The sequence below is a fragment of the Protopterus annectens genome, chromosome 2.part0 (genome assembly GCF_019279795.1).
Source record: "Protopterus annectens isolate FY-2018-M chromosome 2.part0, PAN1.0, whole genome shotgun sequence".
Classification (NCBI taxonomy): domain Eukaryota; kingdom Metazoa; phylum Chordata; order Ceratodontiformes; family Protopteridae; genus Protopterus; species Protopterus annectens.
In genome coordinates, this window is record NC_056728.1 from 618,476,999 (window position 1) to 618,492,359 (window position 15,361).

Genomic DNA, 15,361 nt, shown 5'->3' on the forward strand with positions numbered 1-15,361 from the left:
TCCACATGCTGGGTGGCTCCAGCCTCCATCATTACACACATCTGTGGATGTTGTTGTTGTTGGGCTGGAGCCACAACACTTAGGAGAAGCTCCTCCAGTCTGGTGAGGGGGGTGTATAGGTGCCCCACCACCTGTGGCAAGCTGTTGCCTGTGGATATCAGATGCACGCTGATGGACATTTCCAATTAAATCACTGCAGTGATGGCATACCTGCTCGTATGTCCGGTTATGCATGCCTATGTCATTTACCCGACGGACAAGGTCTTGCCACAGTGCAGCCCTCTCCTGCTGGTTCTGGCTGGTCCGGGAAAAGAGTGTTGAAAAATCCCACACCAGGCTCTGGTGTATCTCCTCATCCTCTGCTGCCGAATAGCAGGGGTTGCACTGATGCACCATCACCCTGGAAGGAAAAGGAAAATATGTGAGCAAGTAACATGGCACACATAATAATCTACTGCACTGATATCACTGAACTGCCATATATAGCATCTGTCTGTCTATCAGGGAATACACATGTAAATGACCACATATCAGTGCTCAGCCAACAACTGTGTGACAGTGCCTGCCACACTCCTTACAACAAACTAGTATACACCAGCACTCAGCACACTGTTTGAGGTCCAATGCACAATCTCACACTGGGGGTATGTATTAAGGTAATGGATGGGGAATATTGTCATCCCATGCAATGCATGCAATACACAGTTACAATTTCAATGGTAATGCACCCTAGTCTTTGCGGCCATACCCCTACCTACACCGCAGTCATATACACTGAACCACAGCACAACATATGGCAATGTAGTATGTTTGTATCCCAATAACTGACACATCTTTCTCTGGACTCACACCAAGGACACACACTACCATGACAGACACAAAGTCATGCTGAGCAATCACACCATTACAGACCTTGCACACAGTCAGTGGCACACTCATTCCACCTCACATAGTTGGTATTGCAATGAGTACATGTGTGTGTGCATTGTGTCATAGGTAGGTAGTATGCTATTGGACCTGGGCCTATGGCAGCATACTGTTAGCAACCTTCAACTACATATGTATGTCCAGCCTTCACTAACAGTTGCAGTATGTCCCTTGCCCTATGCACATCTTCATAAATATAGATAGAGACTGCTAACACATATGGAGGGTTCACAGTATGTAGATTATTAGATTATGTACTTTACATTACCTTTGTTTCTGACTGCTGTTTTGGGTGGCTTGCTGCTGGCTGCCTTGCTGCTGGCTGGCTTGCTGCTGGCTGGCTTGCTGATCACTGGCTTGCTGCTGGCTGGCTTGCTGCTGGCTGGCTTGCTGATAGCTGCCTTGCTGCTGGCTGCCTTGCTGCTGGCTGGCTTGCTGCTGGCTGCCTTGCTGATGGCTGGCTTGCTGATGGCTGGCTTGCTGATGGCTGCCTTGCTGCTGTATGGCTTGCTGCTGGCTTGCTTTTGCTGTCTTGATGTTTTTTCTTTTTATTATTTTTTTTTGGTCTCTCTCTCTCTCTCTCTCTCTCTCTCTCTGTCTCTCTCTCTCCCTGCAGTTGCTGCAATGATATTATTGCATGTGTGGACTGGGAGTACAGGCTGCTTTTGTAGGTATCTGCACATGTGCATGTGATGGCCTCTGCACCAATTGTTAGCCAGCATTTACTAATTGCATGTAGCCTGCTGTGTGGTAATTGCAGTTCTCACTGTGATGTCAGGACAGTGCTATAAAATGTTAGGTTAGGTAGGCATAGCCCTTTCAGTTTTTCAAGGTGGGGACCATGCTGGTTTTCTGTGGACACTGTTCTGTGAGTGTAAAGGTTGGTATGTCTCTCATATCTAAGGCTGTGTTGTAGGCACTGAAATGCATGTTGTACTGAAATCTGACTGTTGCTTCTTCCAGTTCATTCTTCTCAGTGTGTTTGCTAACTGACACCTAATAATACTAATACTGTTTAAATGGGAGTATGTGCTTTCCTGTGGGACTTGTGGATTAACTGGTATACAACAGTAGCTCTTGCAATTTGTTGCTATGGCTTCACTATTTAGCCTTTACATTCACTCCTTGAAGGCCTGCTAAGTGTCTTCTGGAATGTGTTGCTATGGCTTTCCTATTTTCCATTTACATTCACTCCTTGTAATGCATGATATATTTCTTTCAGCAGCAATTCCTTATATGTTTGGTGTGGTTTGGTGGTATTGCATGCAGTCTGGTAAGGCCAAGGTGTGGGGTTTGACACCTACAAGGGTATCTTATTTTGCTGCTGAGCAGTAGTGGGGCCTTGTACTTTGGACTAACAGTTATGAATATCAGGCACATGCAGTGCTTGTAAACTGCTATACTGTCCTTATTTTATTAGATGGCTACAACCTTTGATATTTCTGGGTTGTACTCTTACATGAGGGTGTGCTTGTGGAAGCAATTCTACAGCTATTCACAGAGTGTGTGACAGCAGACAGAATGATGTGCCTGTGAGTTTCTGACACTTGCAGGCCTCAGATACTCTCAGGTGTATATTTTAGCAGCCATATCAGTGGGATACACCCGTGATATATTTCAGATATTCTGCAGTTGTGACTGTGGGGTATTTTGAGCATATGTATTACTACACCATTTCTGACATGCAAGTAGTGTGTACTTTAACGAATTGAGAGTTACCATTATGTGGGATTCCATCTTTCTGCCTACTGTTAGTACATTTCACAGGGAGTCAGTGGGGCACAGTTAACATTTGTTTGCAAATCAGGAACATCCCTGTAAATCAGTCACAGTTGCGAGGTCTGGCCTCTTACCTATTCAAATATGGTGGTGTTTATCCTGCTCTGATAGTGTGTGTGGTTTGCAAGGTGCTACTGTCACATTATTACCTACTAATGTAATGCAATTCCACAAGAATTGCCAGTAAAGATACAAGAAAAGCTTTGTGTAATAGCCTTCCTATATTCTCTTTACATTCAGTCCTACTATTTCATGATATATTGCTTTCAGCACAAAGTTCTTGTATATCAGTCATGGCTTAGTGGTAGGTCATGCAGACTAGTGTTTCCAAGGCCCTGGGTTCGAGACTGACAGAGGAATTCTATTTTGCTGCTGAGCAGACTACAGGCCTTGGCATTCAGAGTGACTAAGGCACTTTTAAGCAGTTGTAAGCAGGTTAGCGCTGGTTTGCGCGGTGCTCACGCATGCGCACTGTCACTTAGCTTCGCGCGCACACTTAACTAAGCGCACACACGCGCACACCCGCTGACTACTGCTTAAAAGTGCTTATTCTCACACACACCCGCGCTAATTTCTTTTAAAGAAAAGAAAATGGGGAGCTAGGAAAGTGGTGAAAAAGGGGGCACAAAGAGGGTAGGACAGTAGGAAACCAAGCTCGGGATTTGCAGGAAGGATGTAGGAAAGGCCCATAGCTGCCCATTTCTTTATCAGCAACAGCTGTGCATATGTGTGTAATTTGGTGTGAAATTTGAAACCTTCCACCCCTGAGAGAGGGGTGAGGACGACAAAATATGTTGTACAGCCAATTGTAATTACCAGTTCACATGTCCAGCAGACATGTCTGCAAAATGGGCAGCTATGTATGGGTGTAATTTTTTTGTGGGAACAGAGTGCCCTTTTTTTATTTTTTTTTCAGGTGAGAGTGGAATGTGAGGTACAGGAAGTAGGTATATTTGGGGAGGTAGGTAGGGGAGGTTAACAGACAAGACAAACAAGATGAATACAGGAGCAGAGTATGACACATGTGGGGGGAACACAATTGACGGGGATGGATGTTTGGATATCGCAAGCCCATGAGCCCACAGATGACAACAGTGGAACTGAGATCCCCACCCATGGGCAGTTGCCACTGTGCCTTCACTGCCCAGAACGGGGCTGTGCTGGGGCTGTGTAGGATGGGCAGGCACACCCGTGAGTTGCACCACCTGTGCCTCAAGCTGGCGCAGGGGTTTAAGCACAGAATGCTTGATCTCGCTGCGCACCACAGACCGGACACTTTGGAGGGTGAGTGGACGTTCTACTCTGGCCACGCTTGCAGAGGGGGGACAAGCCCCATCCCCTGCAGCACTTACACCCGAAGGCGGCACAGGGCCACTGGAGGAGGTTCCGGCCTGGGCACTAGCGCCAGGTGCACTTGCCAGCTGAGGTGGGAGAGGTGGGTCCGCTGGAACCCACCTTCCCTGTTGTCCTATGTTTAGCAATATTTTATGACATTTTGGGTTAATAACAAACAATAACATTCAAAATTAGTTGTAACAGCATGCATCAGTATTCCCATTAACCAAACACCCATGAATTCCAAACATTGAACAGCAAGCATAACACATGCATATTTTGAACAACAGTACACAATCCAACAGCATGCAGGGTTGATTGATGGCAACAGGCCATCAGGTTTGGATATGTGAACAGGGCACATGCATCAACGTACATGCAGATATGTATGAACCAACAGGACAAATGTCCATGGGAATTAATTGTCAATACACATACCCAGTTTGGTGTGGAATGGCATTATTTGTGAAAATAGGGTAGAGTGAAGAAATATTTAATTAACAGCTTCAACTACCTATACATATGCTGTACATTTCTAGTAGCTGCAGATATATATACCCTACAGGTCTTAGTACAGTTTCCTATATGTAACCTTAGGAATGTTGGTGATGGGAATGTTACTGCTACATTAATATACATTGCATTTTTATTCATACACGTTCATATCTGGCTGTGTTCAGGTACAGCATCCTGCTACATTTGATTTATATGGCTCTAGACAACTGTGGATGTTCAGTATTTCATACAAGCATACTATCTCCATATTGCAAAGGTAAAGCAACATATCCAAATTGTGGGACAGACACATTCCAGCTTCATTACTTTATTACAAACATTTCACTCTTTGGTTGTGGCTGTCTCATTCATTTCATTATGTACTGACTGCAGTATAACTTTATTCAAGACTTATTATAGCTTTCTTGGTCGATTCAAACCTCTTTCTCACACTCTCACTTGTTTTATTTGTACAATTCAAGATGGTACTTAATTCTAGGCGTTATTAACATTTCTTACTTGGTTACAACGATCCTTTCCAACAGACTCACTTGTTTCATATGGCAGATTTTCAAAAGGGATGTATTTGACACATGTCTATCGTCTTTAGCTTGTTTACCAGTAATTTTCAGGCTGAAGCAAGTTATCTGATATTACAATACAGGTGGAAAATCTCTATTTCAGACTTGTTTAATTTTTATTTCTGGATTACAGGCTGCATCACTTATCTAATCATACAGTACTAGCAGAATCTTTCTTCTAGTGTTATTTGAACTTTATTAATATGTAACAACACTGAACTCTTTTACAAGCTGTCTCACTTATATTCTATAACAATTACAGCAAAATAATTACTAACCTGCCTGGTGGTGCAACCGCACCAGCCTATCACCATAGGCTTGCCGATTCATGGAACGCACACCTGCATCTGTAATATAAATGAAGTAATATTGGAACATACATCTCCATAATATCAGCTAGGATAATTTCTTACATACTTAATTACATGGATACTTACTCAGTAGTGGGGCATTGGGCATTTGCATGGCCTCCTAGATCCAACAGTTCAGTTGGTCCTGCTTTTGTCTCTTCAGATCCGCATGGTGGTGACGGACCTGTTCACCAGTCCTTGGTATGCCTGTGGCACTGGTGAGATCATGTGCCAACTGGTTCCACGCCTCTGCCTTGTATGCACCCCAGAGAACCTGGCCCTGCATGAGTTGAGCCTCATGATCGTGGACTAGGAGCCAAACCATACTTTTAGACTCCTCAACACCCCACCTCTGTGCTCGGAAGCGACTGCCCTCTCCTACACCTGCCATCCTGACTGCAAATAGGTTCCACAATCAGTTATGCTGTGTATTCCCGCCTATGGGGCTTATATATGCCATTTTTCCCGCACTTATCTGTGATTGGCCATTTTGGAAATGTATCAGCTTAAAAAAACCTGCTTTGTCATGCTTCTATTTCCATTCATTCCTATTTATATGCTAATACTGCATTTTTCAATACAACTGTCATGGCTTAGTGGTTCAGTACTTTGACTATGATGCCCAGTATCCTGGGTTCGAGCCTGGGCATTGCTTTTTTTATTTTACTACTGTCTAGACAGGCTAGGAGGTGTGTGTCTGTGTACAGGCGGCTTTGATACAGCTTGCTCAATGTTGCCCGCCGGTAAGCCAGTTGATGTGCTGCGCAGCTTCACGCAAATGGCTTACGCTGGTTAACGCGTTATTTGGCTATGAGCACGCATATTACGCTGTGTGAAGCATTGCTCAGCTACGGGCACACAGTTTCAGCGTGTTAAAGTGCTGCTCAACTCTGGGCACTCATATTACACCTGTTAAACTACTGCTTACCTGCGGCCAGTCATACTCAGCTTGTTAGAGCGCTGCTCAGCTATGGGCACTTATAAATTTTTTTTTTTATTGTGTCAGATTTCTTCAAAAATACAAGGCCCATTTCATTACATTTTACTTAAATTATAGTCATATATATATATATATATATATATATATATATATATATATATATATATATATATATATATGTCAGGGGATTGTTTGGTGCTTATTTCACTAAAAATAGAAAATGATGTTGTTGGGGCTCGAACCATGACTACCTCCTCTTTGGCCAACGTCTCTTCCGCTACAATATTGCTACTTGGCTTAATTTGCATATTTAGATCTTATATGCTTTTTCAATGACTGCTAACTGTGGCTGAGCGAAGGGCACACCCGCGCAAATGAGCGCAATTACGGGCAAACATTTTTGAAATTATAAAAAAAATTAAAATGTTGATTTTTACGATTTACATTACAGTTGGGTTTATAGTCTGCGGGGGCATATGTGTTATTGTGTTGTTTGACATTTCCGCGGACTTGCTCGTGGGAGTTTATTTTCAGGACTGTGACTCTTCTGGGGGCGTGTCCCTTTGCAGAACTCACCGTGCGGACACGTCCCTACTTTCCTACATGGACCGTGTTAGCCTAGGGTGTGATTCAGCATGCCCTCATGAATATGCATGGCATGCTGATGTCACACTGTTTAACTGCAGCCTCAGTGTAAGACATATTTACTCTTACACGGAGGTTTCGTAAATCCTGCCCACTGTTTTGGCATTGGGCAAGTCCCACCACCCCCCCCCCACACACACACACACACACACACATATACACACCTCCTACACCCCTGCTAATTCTATATACTAATTCCAGGATCACACAAACATGGGGTAAGGATAAATTTCCCATCCCTGGAAATTGTGTGATCTTGCACACCTGTCAATCAGCTACTTAGCTGACAATACGCAGTCAACTAAGCAATTGTTGTCTTAATACACACTTGACAATTGAATTAACACACACACATACATACATATATACACACACACACACATCCATATAGATATATATATATATATATATATATATATATATATATTATAACAAAAAAAAAGTGAATGCTCACATGAATGAACAAAAACTGGGATTACCTGGGATAGCTTGGGATGGACGGCACTGCAAATTTACTTGTCTGCTACTTTGGGTGATTTGCTTTTCATAGTTCTTACTCAAGCAAACACTACTGAAATCACTCGCTGTTGATCTGGCCTGTTAAATAATGTATTTATTTATATCGGATTGTTTTCCAGTATAGAGCAGTGCGCTTCATAGACTTTTTTCACCCTTAGCCTGGGAGCAGTGTCTGGTTAAAATGACTTGCTCAGAATCACACAATTAGGAAATGGAAGCTGAGTGAATCAAGCCTTCCACCTCTGGACCAGAGGAAACAGGTCATTAACAGCAGCAGAAAATGTGTATGAGACAGAAAATATCCCATGCTGTTTTGTCATTACTTCAAAATGCAGTGACCTTTGATTCTATTCAATAAAAATGCAGGCGTTTCATGGGTTCTGTCCCATACACAGAATACAACATTTCAGATATATAGGATTAGGGGAGGTATCTAGCTAGTGAATGCACTTTTAGTCTAATAACAGTGATGAAGTACTGTTTAGTACTGTGAAATTTGTGGAACTGTCACTACTTCTTCTGCTATCTTTCTACCCTGATAACCACAGCCTCTTAATTTGTAAGTTTTCAAAGTACACTTCCCACCATCTCCTGTAAGTGTATACCTCTGCCCTGGAAAGCTGCAACCCTAGTCCTCATTCATAATGGTGATACTCACGTTTCACCTAACATCCACACACCTATTTTCATGTTCTGTGTTCTTTCCAAAGTCATTGAATAACCTGACAAAACAAGTGAAAAGGTGCCTTACAAAATGTGACATTCTGTTCCTCTACCTGCATGGCTTCAGGCATAAATATAGTACCCAGTAGTGATGTCATCCCTCTGTGATGATGTCATCTAAACTATAGGCATAAGTCTTCTTACTAGGGCTATATTTATTGCGCCCACTAAGCTTTTGATTCTGTTTGATCATCAACTACTCTCAAAGTGACTCCAGCTTACTAGATTTGACAGTGAGAGCTGATATTGGTTCACTGACTACTGGGATCATAAAACACCAGCTCTCATCCTGGTGAGTAGAAGGATTGATTCCTAATCCTCTTTTATTATATATAATCCTCATCATCAACCTCATCAATGGAAATAAGCAGTACTTTCCCTAATTATTTATACTGCAAACTCAACCTTCAAACATGCATCTTACTTAAATAGCATCAGGTGGGATGTCAGTTACTCTTATGAATATATAAAGATGGCAACGGAAGAAGGTGCATATGGTCTGTACATTATAACTGAATGTTGCATTTAACACCTTAGGAGCTATTCCAACTAATACATTTGCTCCATTTTTTTTTATATCTCCATCTCAAGCAGTTTTGTATAATTTTCTCATATATAACTTGAAACATTCGCCTGCTAGCTGCTACCCATGTCCCCTTCTCATCCTTTGCCATTATTCTTCAACTTTCACTTTCTACTTGTCTTCAAATAATATATATATATATATATATATATATATATATATATATATGGGTCCCATTCAAAAGACCGAAACGCCGATTCCCCGACGCGGAAATCACCGACGCCAGATGACCGACAGGTACGTATACCGACAGGGTGATTCACCGACAGTGGAAAGACCGACAAGGGTAATCTGCGATCGCAACCGTAAGTGTGCGACAGTGACGGAGGTAGGAGTGGTCAGGTAAGTGAGTTAGGGTTAGGGTGCAGGTAGGTGATGTGTACGTTAGTGTCGGAGCTTGGGCTAGGGGTGTGTAAGTGAGTTAGGGTTAGGGTGCAGGTAGGTGATGTGTACGTTAGTGTCGGAGCTTGGGCTAGGGGTGTGTAAGTGAGTTAGGGTTAGGGTGCAGGTAGGTGATGTGTGCGTTAGTGTCGGAGCTTGGGCTAGGGGTGTGTAAGTGAGTTAGGGTTAGGGTGCAGGTAGGTGAAGTGTGCGATAGTGTCGGACCTTAGGGTTAGGGTTTGGGTCAGGGCTAGTGTGTATGGTATGTAGTGTCGCGTGTTGTTTACGTTCCGTGTGTCGGTGTTTTGGTGTTCGGTGTTTTGCGTTGTCGGGTTTGTGTCGGGTTTGTGTGTTGTCGGTTATTTGGCGTCGGTGAGTTTTGTGTCGGGGAATCGTCGTGTCGGTGTTTAGAAGTAGACCCATATATATATATATATATATATTTATATATATATATAAAACTAAAGGTTATCTACCTTTATTTATTTGCTTCTAGTACATACATTTTCACTTAAATCTCTGTCTTAATACCACAGCTTCTCAAAAACCTTCACTGTTTTGGTAATTATGCCTAATTTCCATTTATCTGAATTGCATCCAGAGCTATACAAAGTACTTTATATGTAGCCTTGTCAGTTACCTGTACAATGAAAGGATGACCTCAGGGTCTCTGGCACCCCATTCTCATAATATTTGGGACATCCAAACATGGGGGTTGATTCTCATTAAGACAGTAAGCAATTAAACAGACCTAATTCTTATAATTATGATGTTTATAATTTTTACAGCTGTGATAAATATCAATGCATAATTTTGTGTGCCTTTCATCATTGTATGACACCTCTCTATTACTTATGTACTTTCTCAGGCTGAAACTGAAAAGTGTCATTTTAAATAAAATAAAAATAGAAACGAAATCTTCAGTCACCAATTAAATCCCACCGGGAAAGAAGATCAGTACCAGTATCAGTTTTAAAGCTGGCCACACTCTCTTCACTCACCAGGTACAAAACAATGTACGTGTTCTTTTAATCAACAATCACTACAAGCAATACCATTATTGCCACTAATGAAACTCAGAGTGGAAAGGAATTCATTTTTTACCCCGGACACTACTCCAGTGGACCTTGAGTAATTAGAAACATTACAAGGCAGAGCTGCAGTGAATCAAGCATTTGCAGCTAATACTAATGGAAGCCCTCATACCTGAAGGGATAGGGTGATATTTCCTTTGTCTTCTCACTTACTAATCTTACAATGCATTTCTCATCTTTGGTATGGTGTATTTACAAGCATCTTAGGTACAACGATGCTATCCCATTTGCCGCATAAGTATTTCTCCCTACAGGAGCGACAGATTATTCACATTTACTATATTAATTCTCTCCACATTTTTATTTGTATTTGATGTCTGACAGTTCCTGAAATATTGTCAGTGGATTTCAAACTGTATTAAACTTAACAGGATTTACGTTCATGTTTCCATAGAAGTCTGTGTAACACTACTGCCATCTTGTGTCTTTAATTATAATTGCAACTGCTGTGTCATCAAACTTGCATATAGACTCACTTTATTACAGGAATCTAAATGACATTGTCGCCGTCTAAAGTTTTATTTTATAATTGCAGCTGTTAGAAAACATCAAAGTGAATTGTTTTATAATTGTAAAAAACATTTTTTCTCCCTGCCCCATTCTCCCTTCTTAGTATTAAGTCAATAATATATTATTAAATATTTTAATATTAAGAAGGCATGCACATATCAATTTAACTGCATGTAGTTAAATTCTAGAGACACATGGTCAGTGATATCATAGGTTATCTACTAAGGTTGGATGTTAATAGTTTTTTTTCACTATCTTTAATACTGCAAACCATTGAAATTATGCATATTTTTGTATAAATAACAGTGAAAATACGTAACAAAATGCTTTGATGAGAGAAAAGGCATATTATATCCAACCCTCTAACATCCACATCCATACCACTTTATCTTCCAAGCTTGTTTCATGGAACGGCAGGGATTTATCTGCAACTATGAAACAGAGAATATGCACTGATGTCCTGTTTAGGAAAAAAAATTAACAAAACTAAAGGGAGACAATTTTTATAGGAAATGGAATGGGGGATTTCAGGCTGTATGCCATCATCGAAAAGGGGGACTACTATTTTAGTACATTAAAATCTGAATTGGGATAACGTTTCTCATTCATCAATATCTCAAGGAGATAGGTTATGAGAAAGTTTGTACCCACCATGTCTGCCAGCCATCAAGACTTCCCCTCAACAGATTACATCCATTCTTCCTCCTTCTAGGAATTTTCCCATTGCATTATGGGGTATGTTGTATAGAGAAGACCACCATCCAGGCAGCCACAAGGGTGGTCTGTGCTCCTGCTTACTCTTAGTTCCTCTGATCTAGTACCATGACAGCACCCACCCTTGGCCCTTCACCAAGGTAAATCTGGCTTACATGCTGGACCAAGACGTTCTGGTGACCAATCATACTTGTCCCTGGGCAAGGAATTACATAATGCATGCCCCCACCCCATCCCAGGAAGCTTCACATCATTTTGAATGTAAGCTATTGTGACATTTCTGTACAGCCCTAGCCCTAACCCCTAGCAGATACCTGCACACTTGCATCGCTGCAGGGACTTGCAGTGCCCTTCTATCAATGCACGTGTGCACCCAGGCACATGCAAAGACAATTGCTACCATCACTGACATGGGTAGTCACAGTACATGTCATTCCCTGTACTGGAACTTATGTTTTGTACATCAGGTCTCTGCTCACAGCACAGGAGTTACAGGAAAGTTGATCGGGATTGCCACACCCGCTCCCTTGGCAAGCCATAGCCACTCATTACCCAGCCCCCCCCCCCCATTTTCCCAGTTCTTTTAATAACTCAGCTGCTAATTGAAGCCAAGTCATCTGGGTCTCAGTCACAGCCACAGAGCCAGGCGGTATTCCATGTTTGATTGCAGGGGATTTTAATTCTGCTTTGGACCTCAATTTAGACAGGATATCACCGGGAGAGAAGAGAATGCACAAAAATATTAGGCTTTTTCAAGAATTACTAAATTAATGTTTTAGTGGATACTTCACATGCTCTAAGTCTAACTGATAGATACTGTGCTTTTTTGGCACATATATCTGGAGCTGCCAGCTACCTAAACTATATCCTTATGAGCTCTTGTAAATCTCATGATGTCTTAACAGTAGATGACTAGACCTGTTCATTATCACGTCATAGTTATGTTTTACTTGACATGTTGAATTTGTACACGCCAGGCCATTTGCCACCCTGGAGGTCTGATGTTTCACTATAAATTTGACAACAAAAAAAATGTCATTAAAGAATATTGGGAAGGTTCAAAGTTTCAATCCAGATTAATGTTACAAAGTTAGGGAAATTTCAAAGAGCCAGTCAAAGGACCATTAAGCCAGTGGTGAACCAGCACAGATCCTCTCAACAAGATAAAACTGTAAAGCTTAAATGTTGTTGTTGTTGTTGTTGTTGTGTCTTTCGGCTTTTCCCAGTTAGGGGTCGCCACAGCGGAACTCTGGTCCGCTAATGATTGGCAGTTGATTTTTACGTGCTGAGTTGCCAGCCCTAACGCACAACCTTCAACGAAGGTATGCCCATTCATGCATGTCTCCACGCAGAAGACGCTCTAGCTGAGAGTCGAACCGGACAGCGTCTTACTGCGAGGCGACAGCGCTACCGCAGCACGACCACCATAAAAAAAATCCAAAATTCAACAAATAGATATTAGGGGGCAGGTTATCACATAAAAAATATATATTAGTTAGCAAATCTTAAAATGCAGAAAGGAATGTAAAGCATTATACCACTGCAAAATGTGAAAGATGGAAAATGGTCTATGAATATTACATCCCTAGACTTCTGCTACTACATTAGAAAGTGGAGGGTGGTAGGCTTATATCTGCCATGGAAGACATAGATGGTAATATACAAATAGATGTTTTTAAAATTAACAATATTTCATGCAGTTACTATAAAAAGCAATGTCATTTACTTAATGCTAATAATTCAACAGACATTTTTCAACAACTTCAACTATCACTACTAAACAAAAGTGAGTTCTTATTGAATACACCAGTCCATCACTGTAGAAGAAATTGTAAACAATATCAAAAATCTTCCATACAACAAGATCACGAGGCCTAATGGCCTGCCTGCAGATTTCTATAAAAAATTTAAAACATTTTAGCAAGCCCCCCTTTAAACTTGTTTCAGACCTCAGAGGACTTGGGTCACCTTTGCATCTAGAGTGGCATTTGTAATCCTCTTACCCAAAATGGGTAGTCAAGAACTCTGAGCATCTGAAAATAGAACCATTTAATTGCTTTAACTGGAGATGATAATATATGCAAGTATATTTGCCAAATACCTAGAGCTATTAATTCCAACCTTCCATTTTACACAACAAGGTTTTTTAAAGGGAGACAATTAAGTTCTGAATTATTGCATTTATGGCTAATATGGTTCTGTACCATTCCAATAATGCAGATGTTCCGACAGTGGCCCAGTTTGTGGACCTACAAAAAGCATTTGACTCTTTGGAGTGATTTTTTTTTTGTGGGATATCCCAGTAGCATATGAGATTAAAGGATCTTTTTTTATCTAGCTGTGAATTAGTGTTTAAGGAACATCTTCATCTTCTTCTTTCGGCCTTTCCCGGTTAGGGGTCACCACAGTGGATCACCTGTCCGCTCATGATTGGCAGTGGAGTTTTATGGTGTTGAGTTGCCAGCCTGATGCCCAACCTTCCACAGAAGGCACACACATGCACACACTCACACCTAGGGCCAATTTGGAGTGTCCAATCCACCTACAGCATGTCTTTGGGATGTGGGAGGAAACCCATGCAACCACAGGGAGGACATGCAGACTCCGCACAGAAGGCACCCCAGCCGAGGTTCAAACCGCCTTTCTTGCAGATCATGGATACTAGACAGGGCTGTTCTCTGTCCTCTGTCCCACTACCTTCTATTCTAGAGATAGGGATTTTCTCAACAGTTATAAAGCAGCATTATAAGCAGCGAAGTACTCTAATTTAAACATCCAAACCCATTGTTTCTGCTTGTTTTGTAAATGACAGGGTAACTTGATAATCGTACCTACTCAAAAACATTCAGCACATCTTAGAAACATTTAAATTTTTTTTGATCAGATATTCAGCTTAAAATTAATCTTAAAATGGCTATCCTCTTTTCCCTAAATGAACCATGTAAGGAGCTATTTTTCTACAAACCAAAAGATTTGCAGTGTATATCATATCAACTCACTTATATGCACACCCAATATGTTTCATGGAACATGCAGAATTTATCTCCTAGAGTTATATCTCAAGCTATGTTTGAATGTGCTAAGAAATTCAATACTAAATAGGAAAGGGGACCATTACTTTTTTTGGCTAATGTATATTTATAATGCTTTATCTTTCACATTATATTTTTAAAGCTAGACACATTCCCTAATTAATTATACCATTCTTCATTTCTCAAGTTACAGAAGCTAGTTGCACCAGTTCTATGACAAGCACACCCAAAGGATTACTGGGAAAAAGTTTTATATTTCTACTAATGAAAAGTTCTTAGGGCACCATTACTTTCAGACATACACTACACTAGATATACTTATAAATTTGGTTCAAGCCATATCCTTACCAAAACCCATTTGCCTAATCCCAGAACTGAAAATCAGATATAATTTTCCAAGTCATAAGTACCCGGTAGACAAAATAATCACCCAGATGATAAAAAGAAAATTAACAAAGGATCTGAGGACAGTTGACATCAATTACACTTCTTTAAGTATATGGGGAAGGATATGGCACAATTGTTAAGGTATTCACCACCCATGCACAAGGTACAAGGTTCAACCCTGACCTCAGGTCAATGCCTATATAAAGTTTGCATGTTCTTCCTATGTTTCTGTGTGGTTTCCCCCCACCTCCCAAAAATATGCTGAATGTTTCCACCTCAGATTCACCCAAGAATGAAGTTGTAGGCAGCAGCACAGATACTAGATGGTACCAACTGGAGGAAGAGTTGTTTAGACCAACCACTTTG